This window comes from Lathyrus oleraceus, chromosome 3, assembly GCF_024323335.1.
Source record: "Lathyrus oleraceus cultivar Zhongwan6 chromosome 3, CAAS_Psat_ZW6_1.0, whole genome shotgun sequence".
In the NCBI taxonomy this organism is placed as follows: domain Eukaryota; kingdom Viridiplantae; phylum Streptophyta; class Magnoliopsida; order Fabales; family Fabaceae; genus Lathyrus; species Lathyrus oleraceus.
The window spans coordinates 521724332-521737254 of record NC_066581.1 but is presented as its reverse complement, the minus strand read 5'-3'; the positions used below and the strand labels follow the sequence as shown (position 1 = coordinate 521737254).

General features: G+C 31.8%; 1 non-coding gene across 1 annotated transcript; it reads left to right on the top strand.

Moving 5' to 3' along the window:
• The first annotated feature begins 12263 nt into the window (after positions 1-12263).
• LOC127132906 (small nucleolar RNA R71) lies at positions 12264-12369 on the top strand. The gene has a single exon (XR_007806910.1). It is a non-coding gene; the product is annotated as a small nucleolar RNA R71 (small nucleolar RNA).
• Positions 12370-12923: the final 554 nt, after the last annotated feature.

Here is a 12923-nt window from a genome sequence, read left to right as displayed (position 1 = left end):
ATGATACTACCTCCGGTCTTATTTATAAGAGAAAATTTATTATTTAAACTCATTGAATAATTATTGTATTTGGACTACCTTATAAGACGGTGGAATTGTATTTGGAATATATATATATATATATATATATATATATATATATATATATATATATATATATATATATATATATATATATATATATATATATATATATATATATATATGACATAAAATGAAACTTAAACTCCTATAAAATTAGTGTTTTGTATCAATTTATCAATATTTTAAAAATCAGATTAGAGATTGAACTGGTAATACTTACAGTTTTAGGTTTAATTGGTTCAACCGGTTAACCTACGGTCGAACTGTTTATTAAAAAAAATTAATAATCTGAAACTAAATTTCATAGATATGTCACACATAACCATACGTTCACAACTAAAAAAAAAAATTTAAAAATCTATTACAAAATTAATACAATAATATAATATAATATAATAACTAAAATAAAGTTCAAATAATTAAGAATACCTAAATTAAATAAGATAGAATATCAAAAATAAATAATACAATATACTTTGTTAAACAAAAAAAAACGAATGTGAGTTGAATTACGACAAACAATATTGACTTGAAGGAATCAATATTGAGTTGGATATGATGACTATATGTAAAAGAGACGGCGTGATGATGATGGAGTGTAGTTGAAAGAAAAACTATAATTGAGTGACAAAATTTAAAAGTTTGTATGGTTGTAAAAAAATATGGACTTCTTTTTTGTGATTGACGAATGTACGTTAAGTTTTGATATTTACATATTAAAAATTTTAAAAACATTAAAAAATGGTTAACTTTATGCATTTTTTTTAATCGGATGATTTTACAAAATCGACTCCGATTCTTTGGTTCGAATGATTTTGGACGGTTCAATCCGATTTTCCAATTTTACCCACTAACGATTTTAAAAGGTTGATCTAATCGAATTCATTTCCGATTCCTGATCCAACCGGTTCAATCGGCCTGTTCGATCCGGGTCTTAAAACATTATTATTTACTTACCATACATAAAATAAAACTAACACATGAATTTTGTATTCTGCCTATCTAGAAACTCTATCTATATATACTTACTATTATATAAAATGAGACTTAAACGCTTATGAATTTAGTAGTCGGTCTACGTGGCGATTCTATCTATCTGTATACTTACCATACATAAAATGAATGTTATAGTCTTATAATTTTAGTATTCTGCCTACGGTAACTCTATCTATTTATATAATTAATATACATAAAATAAAATTTAAAATTTTATGAATTTAATATTCCACGTAGGAGGCAACTCTATTTATCTATTTACTTACTATACATAAAATAAAACTTAAACTTTTATAAACTTAGTATTCTGCCTACGAGAAACTCTATCTATCTAGATACTTTTACTATACATAAAATGAAACTTAAAATATTATGACTTTTGTATTCTGCAAATGTGGCAATTATATCTATCAAAATACTTACCATACATAAAATGAAACTTTACCTCTTATGAATATAGTATTATGCCTATATGACATTATATATATATATATATATTATATATATATATATATTATATAATATATATATATATATATATATATATATATATTATATATATTATATATATATATATATATATATATATATATATATATATATTATATATATATATATATAATATATATATATATATATATATATAAACTCTTACGAATATAGTATTATGCCTATTTGGCAAATCTCCTACTTAAGTTTCAACTAAATAAAACTTGAACTCTAATTGATTTATATCCTACTTACGTTGCAACTCTATTTAGCTACTCCATATGCTATTCTTGAGTGAGAATTTGGTTTGCCTGAAATCTCTAAATAAAAGTTTTACTATGTTAAAAAAAATCATTTTCATTTATTTTATCTCTGTAAAAATATATATCAATTAAATTTAAAATTTTATTCAATTATATTGAATTTCAAATCATAACTAAGTAGAAATTTATAACTATTCATGAGTCAATATATTTTTATTTAATTAAGCTACAAAAGTAGAAATTAATAACTATTCATGAGTCAAAATATTTTTATTTAATTAAGCTACAAAAAAATCAATAATATATTACTATTATATATTTTGTTTAATAAAAATCTTTTTAAAAGTTTGAACTCATATTGATTTAAAATTCTGCTCCGAGACAACTCTATATATTTAACATCTTCATCTTCTATTCTTGAGTTATAATTTTGTCTACATAACATCTTTATATAACATTTTCATTTCCACTGATTGTACTTCCTTAATTAAATATATTAATTTTATTAAAAAATATATTAAACTATATTGAATAAATATATTAATGGTCTTTTATTGTGTTTTATTAATATACTAATATTATTATTCAAGTCTTAACCCTTAATTTTGTTTTAATCTAATGATTTTAATTAATTTAATATGTTAAATTAATTATTTATTCAAGATTATGTATATCTTTTCTAATTTTAATTCATATATATATATATATATATATATATATATATTCGTTCTGAAACCAAAAATGTTGTGATGATGGGAAGTGATGGTGATTCAGAGCTTCAGACTTTGTGGAGGGAGGTGACCTTAACTTCAATGCTCATGTCACTTTGCGAGGAATGAGAGAGAGAGAGAGAGGAGAGAGAGAGAGAGGAGAGAAGAGAGAGAGAGAGAGAGAGAGAGAGAGAGAGAGAGAGAGAGAGAGAGAGATAGAAGAGAGAAGAAGAGAAGAGAGAGAGAGAGAGAGAGAGAAGAGAGAGAGAGAGAGAGAGAGAGAGAGAGAGAGAGAGAGAGAGAGAGAGAGAGAGAGAGAGAGAGAGAGGGAGAGAGAAGATAGAGAGAAGAGAGAGAGAGAGAGAGATAGAGCGAGAGAGAGAGAGAGAAGAGAGAGAGAGAGAGATAGAGAGAGAGGAGAGAGAGAGAAGAGAGAGAGAGAGAGAGGAGAGAGAGAGAGAGAGAGGAGAAGAGAGAGAGGAGAGAGAGAGAGAGAGAGAGAGAGAATAATGAACTTGTTATTTGTTTGGAATGGATTGTTGAGAGTCGTTGGATGAACTTGTCGTTGAGATCTTTGATAACGTCGTGAAGAAAGTGCTTGTGTGAAGAAGACTCTAGAAGTAGTACTAATCTATAATGCACACAATTTTGTGCATATCAACTTTTGCAGCATGTTATCTTGTAGTTCTTGATCTTATCCATCCAATTTTTCCAACTCACTTCACTCCAATCTTCATATTGTTTCCATGTTTTTCCTAATGCAATAGACCTTTGTTCCTTATAACTTCCTTTACATCTAAGAGTTTACTGGAAATTGATGTTAAAGTGATACTCCAATTCTATCATGCTAGAACATATCATGTAACATCCCTAAACAAGTGACAAACACATAAAACTCTCAAAAGAGAGCACATATTATGTTATTCCCAAAATTACATAAAACATCAAAATGAACTCAAATTAACCTAATAAAACTTGCTATCAACAGAATAAAGTCAAGTGTTAATAATTTGAATCTCTGACAAATAGTGAGTTATCACACCCCCAAACTTGAATCATAAATTGTCCGCATGTGATACAACAAATAATATCAGAAAAAAATACTTCATTCATCTCTTACTATAGCAACACATTTGATGTAACTCATAATTTTTTTCAAAGGAATACATCCAAAAAATAGCACAACATGGTCTTTGTGATAACTTAGCCTTGTTAGTGCGGGTGTGTGTAACCTATGATGTTTCCTGTCATGCCAGAAGTCTTAATTCAAGATAATTAGCCTAAATCTTAGTTTGGTTACTCTATCCTATGGTCCAAGATTTTATTTTTTAGTTTCAATAGGGGGATTAATTAGCTTACTTTTTGTTTTGGTTTTTGGTTCATTCTTAAAGTGTGGATTCTACTTGCATCACTTTTCTTAGTAACTTTTGCTAGATGCTCCACCTTTTCACATGACTTTATCTCACTTGTAATGAGTCCAACATATTACTAATGGTGAAGACATCCATTGTTCCTCCAGTTTCAGGCACAAGAACTTTATTCATAATGCTCTTTGGTATTTTCATTCTTTTTACACACTTTTGTGTGTTTCTCTCTTATTTTTAACATGCATTAGTAAATGTAGTAGATCCATTGGCTAGCCTTATTTCCTAATGTTTTCCTCCCCTAAACTAAACCCTATAGCGAGTTTTCTTCTATACTTTAGAATAATTCACACTTTTAAAGAGACTAACTACTTTTCTGACTTCATCTGGCATGATAGGGGTCATCACTAAGTCACAACATTTGTGCATTGATTCTTAATTAAGATCTTGTTTCTAATATTTTCAACAGTCCTATCAGAATTCTCCTAAGTTATTTTATAAGTTCTGCTATTTTTGAGATGAAGTTGGATACTTCTTTTTATTATATATATATATATATATATATAAATATAATATATATATAATATATATAAATATATATATAATATATATATATGATATATATATATATATATATGATATATATAGGATATAGATAACTATATATTATAAATATATATATCTTAATACTAAGATATACGCCTATATTATCCCCACCCCTAAACTTAAAGTAAGAACAATATCCTCACTATCAGTCTAATCAACTCTGACATATAAGAAAATATAAAGTAAAGTGCAACAAACTAAATATGATGGGTTGGAAATACCAGTTTGTCCTGAAGCCTGCTGCTTTTCCGGGTCAGTCGTGATTTTTCATATCTATTTCTCTTCTTTTCTTTGTCATTCTTCTTTCTTTCCTCCTTCTTCTTACCCTTGGTTGGTGTGCCATCTAACATGGCCTCCTCTTCAAAAATAACAACTGATTTTTCTTTGGTTTTTAGCTTTGGAGAGGACTCAATACTTTTCTATTGCTCTTATGCTAAGGGCTTATTTACATGTTTTGTCACGTCAAACAGTCTTGTTTTCTTTTTACTTTTTCTAGAGTACTTAGACTTAGGTTCCCCCGGTTCAGTATCCTCTAGGATTTTAGCACCTTATGGCACGCCAATAATATTCAGAGACTCCCAAGCTTCTTTATTGTTTGTCGTCATTCCTATGGCTATAAATTATGATTCCGCATATTTAAATAAATCTTCCATTTGATGTTGCTCCCAAGCTTCATTTTTTTTAAATGGGGAAGAGAACTCAGAGCTTTCTTTTTCATCATTTTGTTGAAGGTCTTGCTTAGGTTGGACTTGGTCTACTTCATTTTGATCTTCTTCAATTGGCACCTGCATAAAAATAAGGTTCAACTTCAAGCTCCACCTTAGCTTGCTCCTTGTTGACCTTTTCCTCATCATTGTCTTCACTACCATTGTATTCTTTATTTTCTTTCTCTTTTTCATTGTCTTCAACATTGTCCTTGTCCTACTCATTGTTTATTTATTCCTCCTCATTTTGGTTAACTTCTTCATTCATCTCTTCTTCATTAACAATTTTTGGTTCCTTCTCTTTTGGTTCCTTTTCAATCACGATCTCTTCATTCACTTCTTCCTCTTATCACATTCAACCGGCTCATTCATGTCAAAATATTTTGTTACTTCTGGTTATGTTTTCCTTGATGGACTCTTGTCTTTATTTGCAAAAAATTTAGGCTTTTTCTTTTTCTCTGATGTTTCACCCTCTAGCGTATCAATAGTGGCATATCAAACATGCTTAGTCATAAAAAAGAACACTTTATATTTCTTAGCCTTCTCATTCTTCTGCTTATTTACCAGGTTACGTTCAGATTTTTCTTTCTTTTGAGGTTGCTTCTCCCGGGTGTTGGTTTCTTCAACTAGTTGATCTCCCAAGATGTTTTCTAGTAATATTAGGGGTTCGTTCATCACTCCGCACTTGTGGATATTTTATATCCTTTTGTTCCATGTGTGTTGGTCTTTAACAAAACTATATAGCTCTCATTGACCCCTCTATATTTGTTGTAGAGTTTTCTACAAGAACTCTTCATTGTTACGTGAAGAACTGGTTTCTGATTTCTTCTGGTGTATCTTTGGTTGGCTCATCTGACCCATTGCTTTCAACAGATTCAAAATAATAACTTTGTGAGACCGAGCCTTAGGGTTGTAGATCTCATCAGTTGGTTTATCTATGACTCCATGTCTCCTGTAAAGAGTAGTAAACAACCATGGGAAGTATAACATTCCATCTTTCTTCTTTGCGCAAGCATGCTTTTCTTGGAAAATAATCATAACAATATTTATGGGGAAACAAATGGTGATACAATGGAGAAAAATCAACCTTCCTTTGTTAACAGTTTCATTGTGGATTGTAGGCATTAAATAATGATTTTAGAATTGACACCAAACCTTTAAAATGTGTTGCTAGTCCATGCATAGAATTTTTTTTCCCAACTGCTTTGTTGCTATCAAGCCAAGTAGTTCATTAAAGACACAAATATTCTCTTACCACATCCAAAATTGATATCATCCATCTTCTCAAAAAGCGATTGATATGACTCTTCAACACTCTTCACTTTAAGCACATGTTGATTATCTTTTATGAGTATTGGAGAAATCTTCCTCTCACCAACACTTCTAACTTATTTTGGGATATGTATCTCATATTATAGGATAAATCCTTCATGATTTGAGTGTTGTAGGGAAGAAGGTGCTTACAAAACTTTTTTCCTTTTTGCCCTGTTATGACGAGCCTGGTCTCTTCAGTAAGACCAAGGTCCTCATCTTCCATGTCAAAGATGAATCCTCTTTTAAGAAAGCATATTTCTTGCAGAAAAGACCTTTATGTACCTTCTTTGAGCATCATTGTTGACAAAAGTTTCGATGTCCGAGGAATCAGAATTAGAGTATACCACATGAGGAGCGACGTTCTTACTTGCACATTTTTTTATTCTTTTTCTGGTAGAAATGGGTTCCATTTGTGAAAGAATGAAGGGTTCTGATGAAGAGGTTAGGCACTGTTAGTTTAATGAAAAAAGTTTTTCTTGACATTAGAAATTGGATAATGATTAAGGTGGTTTTCTTACAAAGAAAGAATGTGGATTTCCGAAAATGGTAACACAGTTAAGTAATGGTAAATGAGAGGGAGAGTAAAAAAAATTGAATTTTTTATTTGGGGAGAGAAAAAACTGTTAGTTATTTACTTAGGGGTAACTTGAGGGACTGGATATAAAATTTGCGAGTTATGATTGGGTCAAAGTTATCATTACTAAGATTTGTTAGGGCATGTCAGACCCATGTGCATAGCTCCCTAGAATTTTGTTTCCTAGTGCATATTATCTCTCCTCCTTCCAACTTCCTTTTTCAATTCATTTTGCTCAACCTCTTTTTTTATGATTCCACGTGTCTTCTCCCATCATGAAAATATGATTTCCTCATACTTTTTTAGCATGTCACATTCATGACAAAAAACTTCAAAACTTTGTCAAAGTGATTCCAATCGATCATCATAAAAATTAAAAATACAAACACTAAATTATTCTGAGTTGCCACTTAGTAGCTCTATTTTTTAGTATTATAGCCTGACTCAAAACAAAAAACTTAATCATGCAGACCTATGGAATCCCTTGTGTTACTAAAATGCCTACCATTGTTAGTTTTCACTTTTTGACCAATCACTTTGAAAGTATCCCCATTTGTTCATTCAAGAGATCCACAACCCCATGAGGAAAAAGTTTCGCTAGCTAAAAGAGACATATCCATCTTGATTTCAATTTACCAGGAAGAGTTTCAACCTTGAGATGAATAAGAGGACATTTTGTCCTTTTACTAATTCTTTTTTTTTGAAATTAGTTGTCATGCAACTTATTTGGTATTTTCTTTGTACGACTCAACATTCTCTTAAGAGAACAACATATGGTCTTCCATCTCATTGAGTTGCAACATATTTCCTTTCCCAGTAGTTTGCAAGTTGAAATTCAATTTCTTGACAACCCAAAAGGCTTTGTGTTTCAATTAAATGGGTAAGTGGAAGCTTTTCCATAAAAAAGTCTATAGGTAGACATTCTTTAAGGTGTTTTAAAATCAGTTATGTAGGCCAACAAAGTATCATCCAAATGTTTAGACTAGTCTTTCCTAGAAGGTTAACTATCTTTTCAAGAATTCTTTTTATTTCCCTATGAGACATTTCAGCTTTCCTATTACTTTTGGGATGGTAGGCAGTAGAAACTTTGTGTTTAACCCCATATATGATCATAAAATATTCAAAAGGTTTATTACAAAAATGAGTTCCTTCATCACTAATGATGGCTCTAGGTGTGCCATGTCTGGAGAGAAAAAAATTATCAAAAATTTAGTCAGAACCTTAGAATCATAGGTGGAAGTTCCTATTACGTCTATCCACTTGGAGACATAATAAACATATACAAGGATGTATAAATTCCAAAGTATTGGGGGTAATGGTCCCCTGAAGTCAATTCCCCACACATCAAACCATTCAATTTCTATGATATTTGTTGCATGGTATTTCTTGAATAGAGAAGGCCAAAAATAAGCTGATTGTAAAACCTTAGCACATTTTTTATTCCTCCAAAGTGTCCATCATAGGGTGCATTGTGGCACGTTGATATGATCTGACGCGCCTCTGGGTAATCCACACATCTCCTCAAGAGTTAATTGACACATTTCTCGTACATGAATGGTTAATCCCAGTAGTAATCCTTTTAATCATAAAAAACCTTTTCCTTTGTTGAAAATTGAGTTAGGAAAGGACATACCCACTTACAAAATAATTTAAAATATCTACATAACAGGGTGTCATGATAGAAGTCATCAGAAGATGTTATTCATCAGTAAATTCCTCCTTGATATCCTTTGTCATGCTTCTGGTCATTATCTGTCTTGACACATGGTTAGCCACCAAATTTTCTACTCCCTTTTTGTCTTTCATTTCCAAGTCAAATTCTTGTAGCAGAAACATCCACCTTATCAACCTTGGCTTTGCATCCTTCTTGGCAATGCGATATTTGTTTGTTATATGGTCAATGTAGACCACATCTTTAGTGCTCATCAAGTATGATATGAATTTATAAAATGCAAAGGCAACTGCCAGCAACTCCTTTTCAATAGTTGCGTAGTTAATCTAGGTCTCTATTAGTGTCTTGCTAGCATAATAAATGGTGTGGAATACCTTATCATTCCTTTGCGCAAGAACAACTCCAATGGAAAATTCACTTGCATCTCACAAGAGTTCAAATGGCTTGGATTTGTCAAGTGCTTTAACAATTTGTGCAAATATCAATTCCTTTTCAAAGCATTGAAATCATTTTCACATTCAACACTGAAAAATATGGCACATCATGTTGTAGTAGTTCACATAGAGTTTTTGTAATTTTTGAAAAATCTTTGATGAACCTCCTATTAAATCCAGCATGACCAAAAAATATTCTTATGCCCTTAATATTGGAGGGAGCAGGTAGCTTTTAAGTAACGTAAATCTTGACTTGATCAACCTCAAAACCCACCTAACAAATTCTATGGCCTGATACTACACCTTTTTTGACCATAAAGGGACACTTCTCCCAATTTAACACCAAATTTCTCTCTTCACACCTAGTTAGTACCAACTCCATGTTGTCCAAGTATCTTTGAAATGACTATCCAAAGACTGAAAAGTCATCCATAAATACTTCCATGGAGCTTTCTATGAGATCAGAGAAGATGGTCATCACACATCTTTGAAATGTTGCATGAGCATTGCACAATCCAAATGGAATCCTTCTAAATGAAAATTTGCAATAGGGACATGTGAATGTTGTCTTTTCTTTGTCTTCAGGGGCTATTGCAATTTGATTATGTCCTGAATATCTGTCAAGATAACAATAAAAATCTTTTCCAACTAGCCTATCAAGCATTAGGTCAATAAATGAAAAATGGAAATGTTTCTTCCTTGTAGCCTTGTTTAACTTCCTATAATGATTACATATTCTCCAACCAGATACAAATATTAAAGGAATCAGTTCTTTCTTTTCATTCTCAATCACAATCATACCACCACTCTTTGGAATAAATTGAATATGACTCATCCACACACTATAACAAATGGGATAGATAATACTTGCACCTAGACATATGATGATCTCCTTCTTCCCTACATCCTTCATGATGGGATTCATTATTCTTTTGGAATTCTATGTTATTCTTGGTATTCTCTTCCAGAAGTATCATTTGTATGCAAACTGTATGACTAATCCGATTGATGCCAGATACATGCCAAGCAATTGATTTCTTGCGTTTCTTAGAAGTATTAGAAGTTTACATTTTTTTCTCATCAGACAGATCAGTAGCAATGGTAACTGAAAAATTTAGTCATACCTCTAAGTAGGCATATTGTAAATGTGTATGAAGTTCTTTCAATTCCATTTTAGGGGGTTTCTCTATGGATGGAATATTGTGTTCCACCAACTTAGTTATAATCTCCATAATTTCAAAGTATTCTACTCTTTCTCCAATTGGGAAGTGAGGTCCACACACTATATCTTCTCTTACCAATGCATTGTTGTCTTCATTTCCTAAATCTTGTTCCAACTCATCCTTGCTTTTAATGATCTTTTTTTGAACTAGGGAATTTAAACTATACACTAGTGAGCAATCGATTATATACTCTTCCGGCTACTTCAATGTATTGACGACATCGAATACCACTTGCTACCCATTTACTCTCATAAGGAATTCTACTTTTAAACATCTATCAAAGTTCTTCTAGTAGCAAGAAATGGTTATCCCAAAACGATGGGAGTGTCTTCATCAACACTAAAATCCATGCTTATAATGTCAGCAGGGAAAACAAACTTGTCAACCCTTAGTAGACATATTCAATATTCCCTTTTGGGCAGTAAATGCTTCTATCAACAAACTGAGATGTGATGGTTATTATCCTTGTAGCTCATATGCCCAGTTCCTTGAAAATGGACAAGGGCATGAGGTTAATACTTTCTCCAAAATCATATAATTATCTTCCAGAAAAAAATCTCTTATGTTGCATGGTATGGTGAAACTTCCAGGATCTTTCAACTTAGGTGGTAACTTGCCCTGAAAAAATTGGCTACATTCTTGGGTTAATGCTATAGTGTCAAACTCTCCAACTTTTTTTTCTTTTTGTCAACACATCCTTCATGAACTTAGAATAGTTTGGCATTCGTTGAATGGCTTCAATTGAAGGCATGTAGATGTCCAATTTTTTTTGGATCTCTGTGAATTACCGAAATTGTTTCTCCTATTTATCTTTCCTAATTCTTTAGGGGAAAATTTGGTGGGGGTCTTTATTGCACAAATCTAGGTATTGTGCTAACTTTTGTCATATCAGTTGTGATTTATGTTGTTGAAATTGTCAGGCCATATGTTGTTAGATTAGGCTTCTCAGCTTGTAGTTTTTATGTTCTTTCTTCAACCAAATGAGTTTTTATAGGTGTTGGTGGCAACTCTTCTGATACATCATAGGAAGTCAAATTATTCTTTGGTTGGTTAGTGTTTTGTTGGCTTGGTCCTTCATACTCCTTACCACTTCTCAATGAGATGACCTTGCATGTTTAATTGCTCTTGGTTCTAGATGTGGATGATAGTGTTTCTATAGATCTTAGGAGTGCTCCCATAGATCTTGAACTGAAAGTATTAACAATTTTCCCAACCTGAATTTCCACGTTTTTAATGCTTACACATTGAGCTTGAAAATGGTTCTTTGTTTCTTTTATAAAAGACTTCAAAATATTCTCTAGCTGGTGGTTTCTTTGAGTAGCCACAACATGATTTGGTGTAGGAAAACTAGGAGGAATTTGTGGTGTTTAAGGCTTTGGGTGTTACTCTATGAGAAATTAGGATGAATACGTCATCCTGGGTTGTAGGCACTTTTGTAGGGATTGTTGCATTTGTTATTTCCCCCATAGTTCATAGAAACAAGATTAGTTACCACATGTAACACATGTAACACATTGGCATCAGTTACCATTTTGACTTACTCGAAAACTGGCGTATTAGAATTTGTTATCATGGTCTTCATCATTTGGTGTATTTGAGCCACTTGTGAAACTAGGGTTATGGTCTCAGTTACTTCATGAACACCAACTGGCTTCTTTGGAACATCTATAGTGGTTGCCCTAGTAACTAACCATTGATAAGTATTGGCAGTAATGTTTTTAATCAGTTTTATAACCTTCTTCATAGGACTTAGATAGCAATGCATCCAAAATATTTATTGAGGGTGGTACCAATCCATTGTAAAGTGTTTCTAACTGAACATAAATTGGCATCTCATGGTGAGGACATTGCCTTAATAATTCCTTGAATCTCTCCAATGCATCAAACAAAGATTCATCATCTCCTTGTCTAAATGAAGTAATCTCATTCCTCTTCTATGAATTCTTGATAGGAGGAAAATACTTAGCTAAAAACGTTTAGTTAATGTATTCCAAATGGCTATGGAATTGGGTTCTAAGGGGTTCGACCAACGTTAGGCTCTATCCCTTAGTGAATAGGGGAATAAACTCAATCTAAAAGTGTCATCAGTAATACCAAGAATTTAAGGTTACTAGAAACTTCAAAGAATTGCCTCAAGTTCAAATGTGGATCTTCATGGGCGGCTATTGAATATTAGTCAATTTCTTGTAGAATTTGAAACATCATAGGCTTGAATTCAAATTGTGCCATTATGATATTTAGCCTTAATATTATTGTATTCATGGAATTTGGATCAAACACTTCATAATCCATTATATTCCTTGATATATCATTGGAAATGCTAATAATGCCATTATCATCCATGCCTCTTTCTTGCTCTAGTTGTACTTCTTCAAAGATTCCTTCAAATGGCTCTTCAAAGTATCCTTCAATGTTTCCAAACACAAGAGTAGAAAAAGGGTTTCCCGATAAGTGACCAGTAGCTTGAATCTCCATAGTAATTTGAGTGTT